Consider the following 15,403-nt stretch of genomic DNA (forward strand, 5'->3'; position numbering starts at 1 on the left):
ATTAGACAACATAATTTTAGCATCCGTATTCAGCGCATCATTTATCGAAAATGGATTTTCGATACACCGTACGCCGAAAAACCTATATTTGGCACACCGTGTGGCGAATATGACACTATAGCCCATATTCGGCACACGGTGTGCCAAATATGACTGGGTCCGCGGTTTTTCGGCGTATGGTGTACCGAAATTTTATTTTCGGTAAATAATGTGCTGAATACGAATGCTAAAATTGTAAATACGACAACATGTTGTCTATTTTAGCAATTACGCTCATGTATATTATCTAATTTTTTATTTTTGCCAATTATATCACAATAACAAAGAAACAGCACAGTCCTGCAAGAGTTAAGGTAACATAACAAGCTTCATAACCAATAACTTCTGCTGGCTTGAGAATATATGTGTGTCATGAAGAAGCAAGAGAGTGCACTTAAGTGATTTGCAAAGTCCCTAACTGGATGATTAAGAACATCATTAGTGCTTTGAGAGTAGCAAGTGTGCATCTATCTGTAGTTTAGGCTTGATCTTGGTCAAGCAAAACTATTGCCTTGCTACTCTTGTTGGTTGGCAACACCTACTGATCTTAGGTGATTCGAGTTGTCTTGATGAGCTCTTGGAGTTCTTATGGGAGCCTTGGGGAGTGCGATGTACTTGGTTTGATGCCTGCCAATCCGAAGATGAAGAAGTGGCAATTATGAGGGAGTACTTTAGTCTTGGTGACTCAAGGGGGAGTAATATCCTTAGTGGATGCTCCAATGAGAACTAGTGGGAGTGCCAACTCCTCGATACTTCAAGAAAAAATCGGTACGGATGAAAGAAGGAAAGTTACAGAAGGGGGCAGTGAAGGCTCGCCAAGTAGACAGCAAGCCCCCACCCCGTCAGTCCTGTGCTACCGTAGCGTGCCCTACTTCAATAAGGTATTACCTCGCCGATTTTAAAGGGGATGGGATTGGATTCATTCACTTGCATTCCTGCTAACACTACAAAAAGCTCCGGTCTTAACGCCCCTACGGAAGCTGTGCAGCCTTTCCTCGGGTTCGTAGAGTCGGGTTTCCCGTTTACCCACAACGGAGGAGCCTTCAAGAAAAAATCGGTGTCCTCTTGTCCATCTTTCTACTTTCCCGTATTTACTTTTACATTCTTGTAAGCTTTAATTCCGCAATTTTCTTAGAGTCTTTGCTTGCTTGTTTTGTTGCCTTTCTCTAGCTTGTTCACGTAGTTGCATTATAATTCATCTATGATAAGATTGCTACTTATTTTAGTTTTTGGTAGAAGTATTTTTAATTAGAGCCTAATTCACCCCTCTCTTGTGCTATTCGATTCTTTCACAAGTCAATCACGGACATAAGTTGGCACGTCAGGTAAGGGACTTCTTCTGCTTTTCAGGATTAGTCATGTCTCGAGTTCACATCCGCACTAGTTTATCTAATAACCGTTTCTACAACCACTTCGAGTTAGCAGAAGCCATCTACTCATCTCCTCCGGCCGGATCTGATATCCTCTTCAAAACTATGGTCTTTCGCTGGGACGATCAAGGTGGACTGATCCACACTGGTATTTTCGAGTCTAGCCCATTGGACACATACCGTGAGGTGGGACATCTCGACTGGGATCCCAATGAGCCTAACGTTCTCCAGTGCATAGACACCGATAGTGAGGACAAGGATCAGGATAGCGGCAATGACAACTCGACCAACAGCCAGGGCAGCCGAACAGATAGATTCATATTCATGGCTCGAGGAGTCAAATCCATACCCGATGACCCGATGGCGGTGTTGGGGATGATCTCCCGCCCCCCCTCTTGGGAGGTTACCTCGAAGTCTACTAGACATATCGCATGCTTGCCATTGCAGCTGTTTCAGGGACTTCATCTACAAGCGGCGAAGATCATGAAACGCCATCGGTCGAAGGGTATAGGTGCGCCCGCATCTTCGATCTCCTGTACCGGCGAAGTCGAGGGCGATCTTTGACCGATGGGGCAAAGATACGAGCCGACCTTCGCTCGAGGGACGAAGGCCATCTAGCGGACATCCGAGGGGAGAAGGCTTCGGTACATCTTCAGAGGTAAAGATCTCTGCAGGACTATGGGCCCATTTTCGGTCGTTCGGGGTAGGGTTGTAATTATATAATTATGCTCACTTGTACCATAATACCTCCGGATATTTCGAGAATGTAGCAGGTGAGGGGGTAGGATTTGTAAACCGCACCTGTGGTGGCCAGGTACGGGCTATAAATAGGGCCACACTATACCCGGGAGAGGAAGAGGAGACTGTTCTACCTCTAACACGTGTCGCTCTGAGGGCCCTTCGATATCCCCGTAATCGAAGGCCCACCTTGTCTGGGATTTCGGTCCTAACAGTTGGCGCCGTCTGTGGGAATCGAACATTTTGACAACATGCCACCCAAGAAGAAATCGAAGCCAGTTGGAACAGTGGAAGCATTGTCGAAACCTCCAGCCGCAGCTGGACCTTCGGCCGAAATACCCCCTTCGGCCATGCCAGGATCAAGTAATGCTTCGGCTGGTGGAGCTTCGGGCAGACGAGAGCAATGTTGCGGAGTTGAGGTAGCGCCACAAGTACCCAGTGATGGCCGCCACGGCAAAGCAGTCCGGGCTAATGCGGAGCCGATGCGGGTCATGGAACCAATAGATCGTGCACACTTCGAGCCTCCGGCAAGAGAAGGCGAAAGGGCGCGAAATGAAGAATGGGAAGACCTTGATGACTTCGCAAAGTATGAAAACGAGGATGAAACAAATAAAGAGAGAACAGCCAGGCAAGAAGCCGAAGAATTAGAAAGGCAGATAGCACAGAAGAAGCGCATGTTAGATGGCCTGACAGCAAGTCGAAAAGCCGCAGAATACCACAACCGGGCAAATGAAGCTAGGAAAACATTGGAAAAAATCAAAGAGGAAATTGATATGCTGCACCAAGCGGAAGGCATGTCTAGCCAGGTGACGCCGTCGGGAGACATGGCACGAACTTCGCAGGACCTTCGGCGGAGGTCGTCCACGGGAGACCCAGAGTCCCCATTGGCCATGGATCTGCAAAATCAACCATGGCCATCAGGGTTCAAGATGCCCAGAGTGGTTATGTTTGACGGAGAGTCAGACCCAAGGGAATTTGTAATGAGCTTCGAAGCGGCTGTGGAGTCTGCCGGAGGAGATGGTACAACATTGGCGAAAGCCTTTGTATTGGCCATAAAAGGGATAGCAAGATCCTGGTACTCCGCGTTGCCACCGGGATCCATATATTCATGGGAGCAATTGCGTAGTGCACTGTACAGCAATTTCCAGGGAAATCGAGCAGACAAAATTACCGCAATCGACCTCTTCGCACTGAAACAGCAACCAACAGAAACCTTACAGAGCAACATGCGCCGCTTCATGCACATACATTGTCAAGCGAAGGGGCTGAGCGAAGATACAATCATCGATGCGGCAATACAGGGCATCAGAGGAGGGCTATTAGCAGGAAAGCTCACAAGAAAAAGACTCGGAAGCGTGCAAGAGCTGCTTAACAAGATGGAAGAGTACTCAAGATCTGAACTCGATCATCTCCGAAGGAAAAACGAAATGGCAGCCTCCAAAGTAAAACCACATGCATCAGCCAGAGAGGCAGGCAGTAGCAATCCTAGAGACAGATTGCACCATCCAAGAAAGCCCAAAGTTTCTGACTATCTAAGGAAAAAAGAAGTCAATCAGATTAACTCCAGCCCATTTGAAGTTGCTCAAGGAGCAAGCGAAGCTCATAGTGCGGCCAATAGAGGAGGCCGGGCTGGTAGGGGAAGAGGCCGCGAAGGCTGAGGAGGACGGGTTCTGCAGGACCCAACAACCTTTTACTACGAGCTGCATGGCGAAGGAGCCGGCCACCGAACCAAGCAGTGCCCGCAGGTTGTGGCTATGAAAGAGAGCTTGGCGAAGCAGTCTCTTGATCACGCAAGGACCGTACACCATGCAACAAGTTTCGGGAGAAGCGAAGGGTGGCAAAACCGCAATCAGAACATGGCGTTTGCAAGCCAGTGGTGACAGATTCCTGCACCGCAGTATACACCTCCAGCCTCGGCTCAGTTGGATCAAACGAGGCAAATGAATATCCAGGGGGAGCTACCTCCGCCACCACCGAGGCCCACGATCGAAGCACCACCAGAGAGCAGCAAGTCCGTGAACACGGTAAATCGTGGGTACAACGTGGTGCTAGCCATCTCAGGGGGATCTAACCAGCAGACAGAATCTAAGAGACAACAAAAAGAATATGTGCGAAGGGTCAACCACGTCGGAGTGGGACCAACATACATTCATTCAAGGTGGTCAAACATTCCCATTACATTCTCGCAAGAGGATATCAGGTTCTTAGACTACCCACACACAGATGCCTTCGTCATTACAGCAAACATCTTGGGAAATGAAGTGCACAGGATCTTGATAGATGGAGGAAGCTCAGCGGACATCATCTTTGCTGATGCTTTCGACAAAATGGGGCTGCGTCGAAGCGACTTAAAGCAAGCTGGATCACCATTGCTAGGCTTCGGCAGAAATACAATCAATGCTCTGGGAAAGATAACAATCCCAGTGTCGTTTGGCGAAGGGACGAGTTTCCACACGGAAGACATTACCTTCGATGTGGTCGACATTGATTACCCATACAATGCGATATTTGGTAGGGGAGTCCTCAATACATTTGGAGCAATACCACACCACGCGTACTTGTGCATGAAGATGCCTGGTCCTGAAGGAGTCATAACGGTATTGGGAGACCAACGAGTGGCAAGACGAATCGAAGTAGGAATAACTCCAGGAAGACGAAATGTCCACATGATAACAGAACCTTCAACAAATCGGGAGGAAAGTTACAACCAGTGGAAGATAAGCAAGGAAGCGAAGGCTGCACTAGAAGAAGCAACCAGAATAGTGCAGCTACATCAAGAAAAACAAGATAAAAAGTCACCCTAGGAGAGGAGGCTCCGGCGGAGGACCAACATCAACTTATAATGTTCCTCCGCAGTAATGATGATGTCTTCGCTTGGTCCCCTAAGGACCTGGAAGGAGTAAGTCGGGAAATCATTCAGCACAGCTTAAATGTGGACCCCAAAGCGAAGCCAAGGAAGCAAAAGCTTAGGAAAGCTTCAAGTGAAAGAGAAGAAGCAGTGAAGGCTGAAGTGAAAAAGCTGCTCGATGCCGGAGTCATACGTGAAGTAATGCACTCAGAGTGGCTAGCTAACCCAGTGTTAGTAAAGAAAAGCAACGGAAAATGGAGAATGTGCATCGACTTCGCAGACTTGAACAAGGCTTGTCCCAAGGATGATTTCCCATTGCCTAGAATTGATCAACTGGTAGACTCCGCGGTTGGTTGCGAAATGTTAAGCTTCCTAAATTCATATGCAGGGTACCACCAGATATGGATGGCGAAGGAAGATGAGGACAAGACAAGTTTCAGAACCTCCTTCGGCATATACTGCTTTATGAGGATGCCCTTCGACCTCCGAAATGCTGGCATAACCTTCACCAGGTTGGTGCAGACAGTACTAAGTTCACAGCTAGGATGAAATGTCTTAACCTATGTTGATGACATAGTGGTCAAGAGTACCAGAAGGAGACAACATCTCGAAGACCTGCGTGAAACCTTCGGAAGCTTGCGAAGAGCATGGCTAAGGTTGAACCCAGAAAAATGCGTCTTCGGAGTACAATCCAGAAGGCTACTAGGGTTCTTGGTGTCGAAGAGAGGCATCGAAGTGGAACCTCAAAAGATACAGGCGATAATAGATATGAAACCCCAACATAATAGAAAGCAAGCTCAACACCTGGCAGGAAGATTGGCGGCATTAAACAGGTTCATTGCAAAATCTGCAGAGCGAAGTCTACCGTTCTTCAAAGTGTTAAAAAGCTCCGACCCATTCAGATGGGATGCGGAGCAGTAAGTAGCCTTCGATGAATTAAAAAGCTACCTGACGAAGCTTATAGTGCTGTCTAGCCCTGATCCAGGTGCGGATTTGTTGTTATACATAGCGGCATCCCCTTCGGCAGTCAGCGCTGTACTTGTGCAGGAAAGACTCGAAGACAACAAATTGTGCCAATTCCCAATATACTATGTCTCAGAAGCTCTGGTAGGCCCAAAAAAGACATACACAGAATTGGAAAAAGTAGCATATGCACTAGTGATGACATCCCGCAAGCTTCACCATTACTTCACATCTCACAAGATTACAGTACCAACTTCCTTGCCTCTTCGCGACATGTTTGAAAACAAACAAGCCATTGGAAGAATAGCAAAGTGGGCCGCGGAGGTCGCCCCATTCATGATTGTTTTTGTGGCAAGAACATCGTTGAAAGCACAAGCATTGGTAGACTTCATGGCGGAATGGACTCCGCTAATCGAAGCCCCAGATGACGAACCGCTGGAACCTGTTTGGACCACATATTATGACGAAGCCTTGGGAGCTACAGGAGCAGGAGTTGCGGCGATATTATTCTCACCTTCGGGCACAAAGCTGAGATATGTCACCAGATTAGAGTTCCGTTCTACCAACAATACGGCGGAGTACGAAGCGGTCCTCCTCAGACTTCACAAGGCAAAGGCTTTGGGCGCCCGAAGAGTGCTGGTTAAAACAGACTCAAAGGTCATAGCAAGCCAAATTGACAAGACATTCCAGGAAAAAGACCTAGAGCTGGTTAAGTACAGAGCAGCGGTGCGAAGAATGGAAAAATACTTCCTGGGATTCACAGTCAAGAGTATATCAAGAAATGATAACTTCGAAGCAGATGAGCTAGCAAAAGCTGCTTCGCAAAACCTTCCTATGCCATCAGATGTTTTCTACCAGAAGCTGAGTGAACCAGCCGCTGAGGACACTTCGAAGCAATCAGTTCTGTCGCAATGATCGAAAGCGAAGATTGGCGCTCTCCAATACTGGCTTATCTTCATGGTCAAGGCAACATCGAGGATCATGTAGGGGAAAAGCGTATGGCCCAGAGAGCTAGAAACTACACAGTTGTGGGAAATAATTTGTACAAAACTGGAGTCTGTGCACCATTCTTGCGATGCATATCTCAGAAAGAAGGACAGAACCTACTAAAAGAAATTCACAGTGGGTTGTGTGGTTCTCATGTGGGTACAAGGGCTCTAGTCGGAAAAGCATATAGGCAGGGCTTCTATTGGCCCACGGCAGTGAATGATGTGGATCAAATGGTCCGAAGTTGTTAGCAATGTCAATTCTGGGTGAAGGGGTCAAATAGACCCTCAACGAAGACACAACTCATTCCGCCGATTTGGCCACTAAGACGGTGGGGAATCGACATTGTTGGCCAGCTGCCACCTGCTCCAGGAAATTTGCGATATGCTGTAGTTGCGGTCGAATACTTCTCCAAATGGGTGGAGGCAATGCCACTCGTAAGCATAACATCAAGAAACATACAGAAATTCCTATGGCAGAGTATCATATGCCGCTTCGGAATCCCTAGCAAAGTAACAGTAGACAATGGCACTCAATTTGATAGTGCCGGTTTTAGGGATTTTTGCAGTAGCCTGGGGATCATAGTAATTTTTGTATCCGTATACCACCCACAGTCTAATGGGGCAGTTGAGAGAGCGAACGACATCGTCTTCGCTGGTGTCGCGAAGCGTCTGCAGAGGCTGGCAAAAGGGAAATGGGTCGAAGAATTGCCTAAGGTATTATGGTCATTAAGAACAACGGTTGCAAGACCAACCGGATTCACGCCATTTCGCCTCCTTTTTGGTGAAGAGGCCATGACCCCAGAGGAATGCAAAACCAAATCATTTAGGGTCAGAAACGAACCAGAGCAAGGCGAAGAGTTATCGTCGAAGGATGCCCTCGAGGAAGTGAGATTGCAAGCCGCCGAAAATCTGGGCAGGTATCAACAGGAGACAAGAAAATGGAGAGATAGGAATATATCTGAAAAAACCTTCGCTCCCAGAGATCTGGTGCTGTGAAGATTCGGTACAACAACATCGGTGGGAAAACTTCAGAGTAAATGGGATGGTCCTTTCTTAGTCAAAAGGTCGTTAAGACCCGGCTCATATCATCTGGCTAATATGGAAGGTGAGGAGCTTCCACACACCTGGAATGTAGATAATCTCCGCAAGTTCTACACCTGAATGTCGGCGGCCAAGATGAAGACTTCTATGTAATTTTTCTTTATGCAATCTTCTTTTCATGTAAGCAAATTATAAGGGAACTGAACTCTTTTCCTCACAGGGGGACCCCTTCGTTAGGGGGTGAGGTTTTTAACAAGGCAGGAACCCATGTAAACATATTGATATAGTAGTACCCCCAGAAAATACTGCTTGTTTAGAGTACTAGTAATTTAGTCGAAGTGCGCCAACCTAAGGGTGGATTGGCGCACCAATCGACGACTAGAGGGCTGCACGTGGGCGGCGCGAAATGAGGTGCGAAGTGTCAACGCAAAAAGACGTACACTTTTGACCTCTAAAAAAATATATAAATTAAAAAAAAGAGAAAAAACATCCGGGGGCTAAGAGTGCTTGCTCTCGCACCGAAGGAAAAACAAACCTTCGGAAGACAAGTTGAAATGTCGTCTGACCTAAGAAAAGGCGACGCACTTCGGGCGGAAGTCGAGGGCTAAGAGTGTCTGCCCCCGCATCAAAGGAAAAATAAACCTTCGAAAGACAAGCTGAAGTGTCGTCCGACCTAAGAAAAGGCGACGCACTTCGGGCAGAAGTCGGGGGCTAAGAGTGCCTGCCCCCACACCAAAGGAAAAACAAACCTTCGAAAGACAAGCCGAAGTGTCGTCCGACCTAACAAAAGGTGACGCACTTCAGGCAGAAGTCGGGGGCTAAGGGTGCCTGCCCCCGCACCAAAAGAAAAACAAACCTTCAGAAGACAAGCCGAAGTGTCGTCCGAACTAAGAAAAGGTGATGCACTTCGAGCACAAGTCAGGGGCTAAGAGTGTCTGCCCCCGCACCGAAGGATAAACAAACCTTCGAAAGATAAGTCGAAGAGTCGTCCGACCTAAGAAAAGGCGACGCAAATAAGAAAAAAGAGAAAAGGAAAACAAATGACTAACGCAAAAGCGTCCGATCAACAACAAAAATTTCTATCAACCGAAGTTACCTGCGACCAAAACTCGGGGGGGGGGGGGGCATTTGAGAAACTATTCCTGTGCAATCGCAGGTACCTGCGGCAAAAAATCGGGGGGACGGCATTGTTCGGTACATCATGGCCGACGCGATGCCCTATATGAACAATCGAGAATGTCATTCGCCAAAGATAACACCGCGTGAATAATCGATGAGGCCCTCCTAAGACATGGAAACATCGTAAATCGCAAACGCCACTTCGAGCGCGGTGCTGCCGAAGTGCCCCAAAAAAAACAAGTGATAATGTAAAATACAAAATTTATTCCGCAAAGCGGTCAACATCAGGATCAACAAAATACTTATACCACTGACTGAAAGCAAACTGAAAAGCAATGCCTTCGCTTGCGTGAAAATGCATGGTTGGGGCCAGTGGGGCCCCAACATGAGTCGAATACGATGGAGGTGCTCGAAGACCATCTTCGCCGCCGTCATGTTCTATTACTTGCAAAGAAGGGCCACGGCGATAGCAAAGTTGTGGCCGGTGCAGGAGGGGCTCGTCGTCTTGAGGCTCAACTAATATGAACAAGGGTTCCCGATCTTCCGAAAGGTTCTGGTAACTCTCGATTTGGTGGAAACGAGACACAAGTCGATCCGGCTTCCGAACAACACGATCCGAAACCCCGCAATCGCAGCACCACGTCTCCTCTGGTTATCAACCGGTGTTGCACGGTTGACCTCGCCAAGAAGGCTAAAATCCTTGCCTGCGAATCGAAGAACACAAGCAAGAACAAGGAAGAATGCAACCAAATTGCAGATGAATGATTAATCTCACGAGTTGGGGTCTCACAAACCGACGAAACGGCGAAACTGTTCTTGACAGAATAATCTAAGCAAAACCCAACCCTAATTAGGGCGGCGGCTACTGTATATAAAGGATTAGGGTCGGCCAAGGACCCCTAGACGCGTCCCTAATGGACTCCAACACGATACATGGCCCAACGGACCAAAAACGGTGACGCAGCACCGGGACAGATTCTGGACGCTGACTTGTTTCGACGTTTCCCGTTGACTCGGAAGGAATTTGGACCTCAAACCAACGCCATTGGTTTCCTTATGAAATTATCTTTCCAACCATATGTGAATCGTCGAAAACGGAGTCCGGATGCGTCCTGGGCGTCCGTTTTATTGCTCGCTGGTCCTGGAGGCCGAGGCTGATTCGGACTCGAGTTGGACTGGACCTCCTGCTGTTGTTGGACGTCCTAGCTGCTCCTCCACGCCTCCAAGCCTTCCTCTATGTGTTTCCTTGTCCTCTCCATGATTCCTAAACATCACATAATCATTAGGTAGTAATCTATTCTCAAAATTATATAAAGAGTTGCTTAGGAACGAGCTCACCTCTAAATTTAATTGTCGTGCGCGAGCTCTTGTGATTGGACTCGGATCATTGTATGTATCCGAGGGAGTGATGTCCTCATCATCCTCCCCCTCTTGAATTGGAGTTGTCCTCGACTCAAGCTCATCATCGGCTCCCAAGTAAGGTTTCAAATCTGCAATGTTAAAAGAAGGACTAACCCCGAACTCGGGTGGCAACTCAAGTTTATATGCATTATCATTTATTTTCTCAATTATCTTATAAGGACCAGCTCTTGGCATTAATTTAGACTTACGCAGCTCTGGAAACCTATCTTTTCTTAAATGTAACCACACTAAATCACCCGGTTCAAGTTTGACTTCTTTCCTACCTTCACTACCAGCAATTCTATACTTTTCATTCATCTTTTCGATATTTATTTTAGTTGTTTCATGCAACTTACGAATAAAATCAGCACGTGCACTAGCATCACTATGTGTTCTTTCAGTGGTAGGTAAAGGCAAAAGATCAATAGGAGCGCGAGGGGTAAAACCATACACTACCTGAAAAGGACTTACCTTGGTGGTAGAATGTGTTGCCCGATTATAAGCAAACTCCACGTGGGGCAAACATTCTTCCCACATCTTCAAATTTTTCTTCAAAATAGCTCTCAACATGGTACCCAAAGTGCGGTTCACTACCTCCGTTTGGCCATCAGTTTGTGGGTGGCAAGTAGTAGAAAACAATAGTTTTGTACCCAACTTATTCCATAGAGTGCGCCAAAAGTGACTCAAAAATTTAGCGTCGCGATCTGAAACAATAGTAGAAGGCATACCATGCAAGCGAACAATCTCTTTGAAAAAGAGGTCAGCAATATAAACGGCATCATCACTTTTATGACAAGGTATAAAATGTGCCATCTTAGAAAAACGATCCACAACAACAAAAATGCTATCCCTCCCCCTCTTAGTCCTAGGCAATCCCAAAACAAAGTCCATCGAAATATCTGCCCAAGGAATAGAAGGAACAGGAAGAGGCATATACAAACCATGTGGATTCAAGCGAGACTTAGCCTTTTGACATGTGGTACAGCGTGCCACGAACCGCTCAACATCTCTCCTCATCTTTGGCCAAAAGAAATGTGTGGCCAACATATCCTCCGTCTTCTTAGCACCAAAATGTCCCATCAATCCTCCTCCATGTGCTTCCTGCAACAACAAAAGACGAACGGAACCAACTGGAATGCATAGACGGTTAGCTCTAAACACAAATCCATCATTGATCACAAACTTGTTCCATGTACGTCCCTCTTTACAGTTCAGCAATACATCTTTAAAATCAGGATCAAGCACATATTGTTCTTTTATTGAGTCAAGTCCAAAAATTCTATAATCAAGTTGGGACAACAAAGCATATCGTCTAGACAAAGCATCAGCAATTATATTATCCTTCCCTTTCTTGTGTTTGATAACATAAGGAAAAGATTCAATAAATTCAACCCACTTAGCATGTCTACGATTCAGATTATTTTGAGAACGAAGATACTTAAGCGATTCATGATCTGAATGTATAACAAATTCTTTAGGCCACAAATAATGACGCCACATCTCTAAAGAACGTACAAGTGCATACAATTCCTTATCATACGTAGAGTAATTAAGAACAGGTCCATGCAATTTTTCGCTAAAGTATGCAACGGGCTTACCTTCTTGCATCAAAACACCTCCAATGCCAACTCCACTAGCATCACATTCTAGCTCAAAGGTCTTACCAAAATTTGGAAGTTGCAGCAATGGCGCGTGCGTAAGCTTGTCCTTCAAAGTGTCAAAGGACTCCTCTTGTGCCTTACCCCAATGGAACACCACACCTTTCTTTGTCAACTCGTGTAAGGGGGCAGCAATGGCGCTGAAATCCTTCACGAAACGACGATAAAAACCTGCAAGTCCAAGAAAACTTCTCACCTGTTTGATGTTTTGGGGCACCGGCCAACTCTTTATGGCTTCAATTTTCATCTCATCCACCTCAATTTCCTGTGGAGTAATAACATAGCCAAGAAAAGAGACTCGATCCGTGCAAAAGATGCACTTCTCAAGGTTACCAAATAAACGTGCATCACGTAAAGCATTAAAAACAGCACGTAAGTGATCCATATGTTCATCCAAAGACTTGCTATAAATCAATATATCATCAAAGTAAACCACCACAAATCGTCCAATAAAAGCTCTTAAAACCTCATTCATCAAACGCATGAAAGTGCTAGGTGCATTAGTTAAACCAAAAGGCATTACTAACCACTCATATAATCCGAATTTAGTTTTGAAAGCTGTTTTCCATTCATCTCCAAGTTTCATTCTAATTTGGTGGTAACCACTACGCAAGTCGATCTTTGTAAAAATTACAGAGCCACACAACTCATCAAGCATATCATCAAGTCTAGGAATAGGATGACGATATCGAATAGTAATGTTATTGATGGCTCTACAATCAACACACATACGCCAAGTACCATCTTTCTTAGGAACCAAAATCACAGGAACAGCACAAGGACTAAGGCTCTCACGTACATACCCGCGGTCCAAAAGCTCTTGGACTTGCTGCTGAATTTCCTTAGTCTCCTCGGGATTGGTTCGATACGCAGCACGATTTGGCAATGTTGCTCCCGGGATCAAATCGATTTGATGCTCTATCCCTCTCATAGGTGGCAGTCCCGGGGGTATCTCAGCTGGAAAAACATCCTCATACTCCTGCAAAAGGTTAGTGGCAGCAGGAGGTATCGAACTAATAACATCATCAAGCGAATACAAAACTCGTTTGCAAACCAAGGTGTAGCAAATATCATTATTAGAAATTTCAGCAAGGTCACTTTTTTGTGCAAGCATAACACCACCCTTCAATTTTATGCCCTCTATCTTAGAACTAGGTGCAGACTTATCCTTTTTAGGTGGGTAAAGAGAATTAGCAACTTGCTGATTTTCAGATTTAGTATCACGCAAATTAGCAGCTCGTTCTTTATCAGCTTGTACAATTTCAGCAGGGGTCATAGGAACCAAAGTAATTTTCTTTCCTTTATGCATAAAAGTATATGTATTACTTCTACCATGGTGTATAGCATCATTATCAAATTCCCAAGGTCGACCCAATAAAAGTGAGCAAGCTTCCATAGGTACCACATCACAGTCAACATAATCAGCATAGGAACCAATGGAAAAAGAAACTCTGCAAGTTTGTGTTACCTTAGCTTTTCCAGCATCATTAAACCACTGAAGATTATATGGATGGGGGTGTTGGCGTGTGGTCAAGCCAAGCTTCTTGACCAAATCTGAACTCACCAAATTATTACAACTACCTCCATCGATGATGACACGTGCTCGCCGATTTTGGATGACGAAGAAAATCTGGAACAAGTTATGGCGTTGCAGCTTCTCTGGTTGTTGTACCTTTGTGCTGAGCGCCCGCTGCACAATGATGCTCCTATAGGTCGCTGTGTCATCACTGCCCAAGATTTCGTTGCTCTCCTCAACAACTGGTTCTTCTTCTTCTTCAATGTCAGAGGCGCTGATGTACCCATCTTCCGTTGCAATGTATGCCCGCTGACTTGGGCAATCCTTCTGCACATGACCGAATCCATGGCAGCGACGGCATTGAATGCCAGAGGTGCGTCCCGTTGATGCAACAGAGGAAGCACTCTTGGAAGGTCCCTGCAAAACAGAATTTTTACCTGAGCCCGAAGGTCGTGTAGTGACAGGATTTGGTGCTGTAGGCGCTTGTTGCTTGCTCGCTGGTGAGGGTGCCCTGTAAGTGGATGGTTTGGACAGCCCAAAGGATGGTCCTGTGCGCGGCGTGTATGTGGTGCTGGCCTTGTACTTGCCCTGCTGCTCACGCCCCTGCAACTCCTTCTCTGCAAGCATAGCAAACTGAAACAATTGGTTGACATTGTTAAATTCTTTATAATCAATAATATCTTGGATTTCACGTCTCAAACCCGAATAAAATCGACAAATAGAATCTTCGTTTCCCTCTACTATGCCACAACGCATCAAGCCCTTTTGAAGCTCACCATAATAATCCTGCACAGATTTATCTCCCTGTTCTAAGCGCATCAATTTCTTACGCAAGTCTCTATGATAAGATGGGGGAACAAATCTATCACGCATAGCAACCTTAAGCTCTTCCCATGTACGAGGTGTGGCACCATCTGCAGCTAAACCAGTCCACCAAATAATAGCAAAATCTTTAAACTCACTAGTGGCTTGTCTAACTCTATGTTGTTCAGGTACTTGATGGGCACTAAATTTTTGCTCTACTGTCATCTCCCAATCAAGATATCCCTCAGCATCATAATGTCCCGAAAAAGAAGGTATAGTAAATTTAACCTTAGCATAAGGATCTTCAGGAGCTCGATTATACATACCTCGATGGTGGTGGTGATGTGGAACGCCACCCATACCTGTGGTGTTAGTGCGAAGACGACGCCGTAATCTGTTTTGCAATGTCGCCGCTGGATCAACATTAACATCGTCATCATACAACTCATCACCGGTGTTGCTTCCATTCACATCTTCGTTGTGCACAGGACGGTTTTCCAAAGCATTTACCCTGTCGGTGAGCTCGGATAACCGTTTGTCCACCCGCTCAACCGCGTTTGCGAGTTTCATCTCAATTATCGCTTCAGTGACAGCCTTGATGACTGTCTCCCTCATCTCCTTCTGAGCATTGTCTACAACAGCTTGTAGCTGCTCTTGGCTGACACACTCCTTGAAGTCCTTTGGCGTTTTATCTCCTTCAACTGACATTGTGGAAACAAACACAACAACAAACAGTGAAGGTTATCCCTAATAATCGTACTACAAAGGTGGAGTGGTGCCTCTCAATCAAGATCAGCAAAGGTAGACACCTTACCAAGCTCTTACCAGGGTTCTTACCAGCAAAGCAAAGGATACCTGGAAGGCGTGCGAGCGATTGCAGGGATGCAAACCAGTGCTGTCCAGAAGAATCTGTGGGG

Source organism: Phragmites australis, chromosome 16 (genome assembly GCF_958298935.1).
Source record: "Phragmites australis chromosome 16, lpPhrAust1.1, whole genome shotgun sequence".
In the NCBI taxonomy this organism is placed as follows: Eukaryota; Viridiplantae; Streptophyta; class Magnoliopsida; order Poales; family Poaceae; genus Phragmites; species Phragmites australis.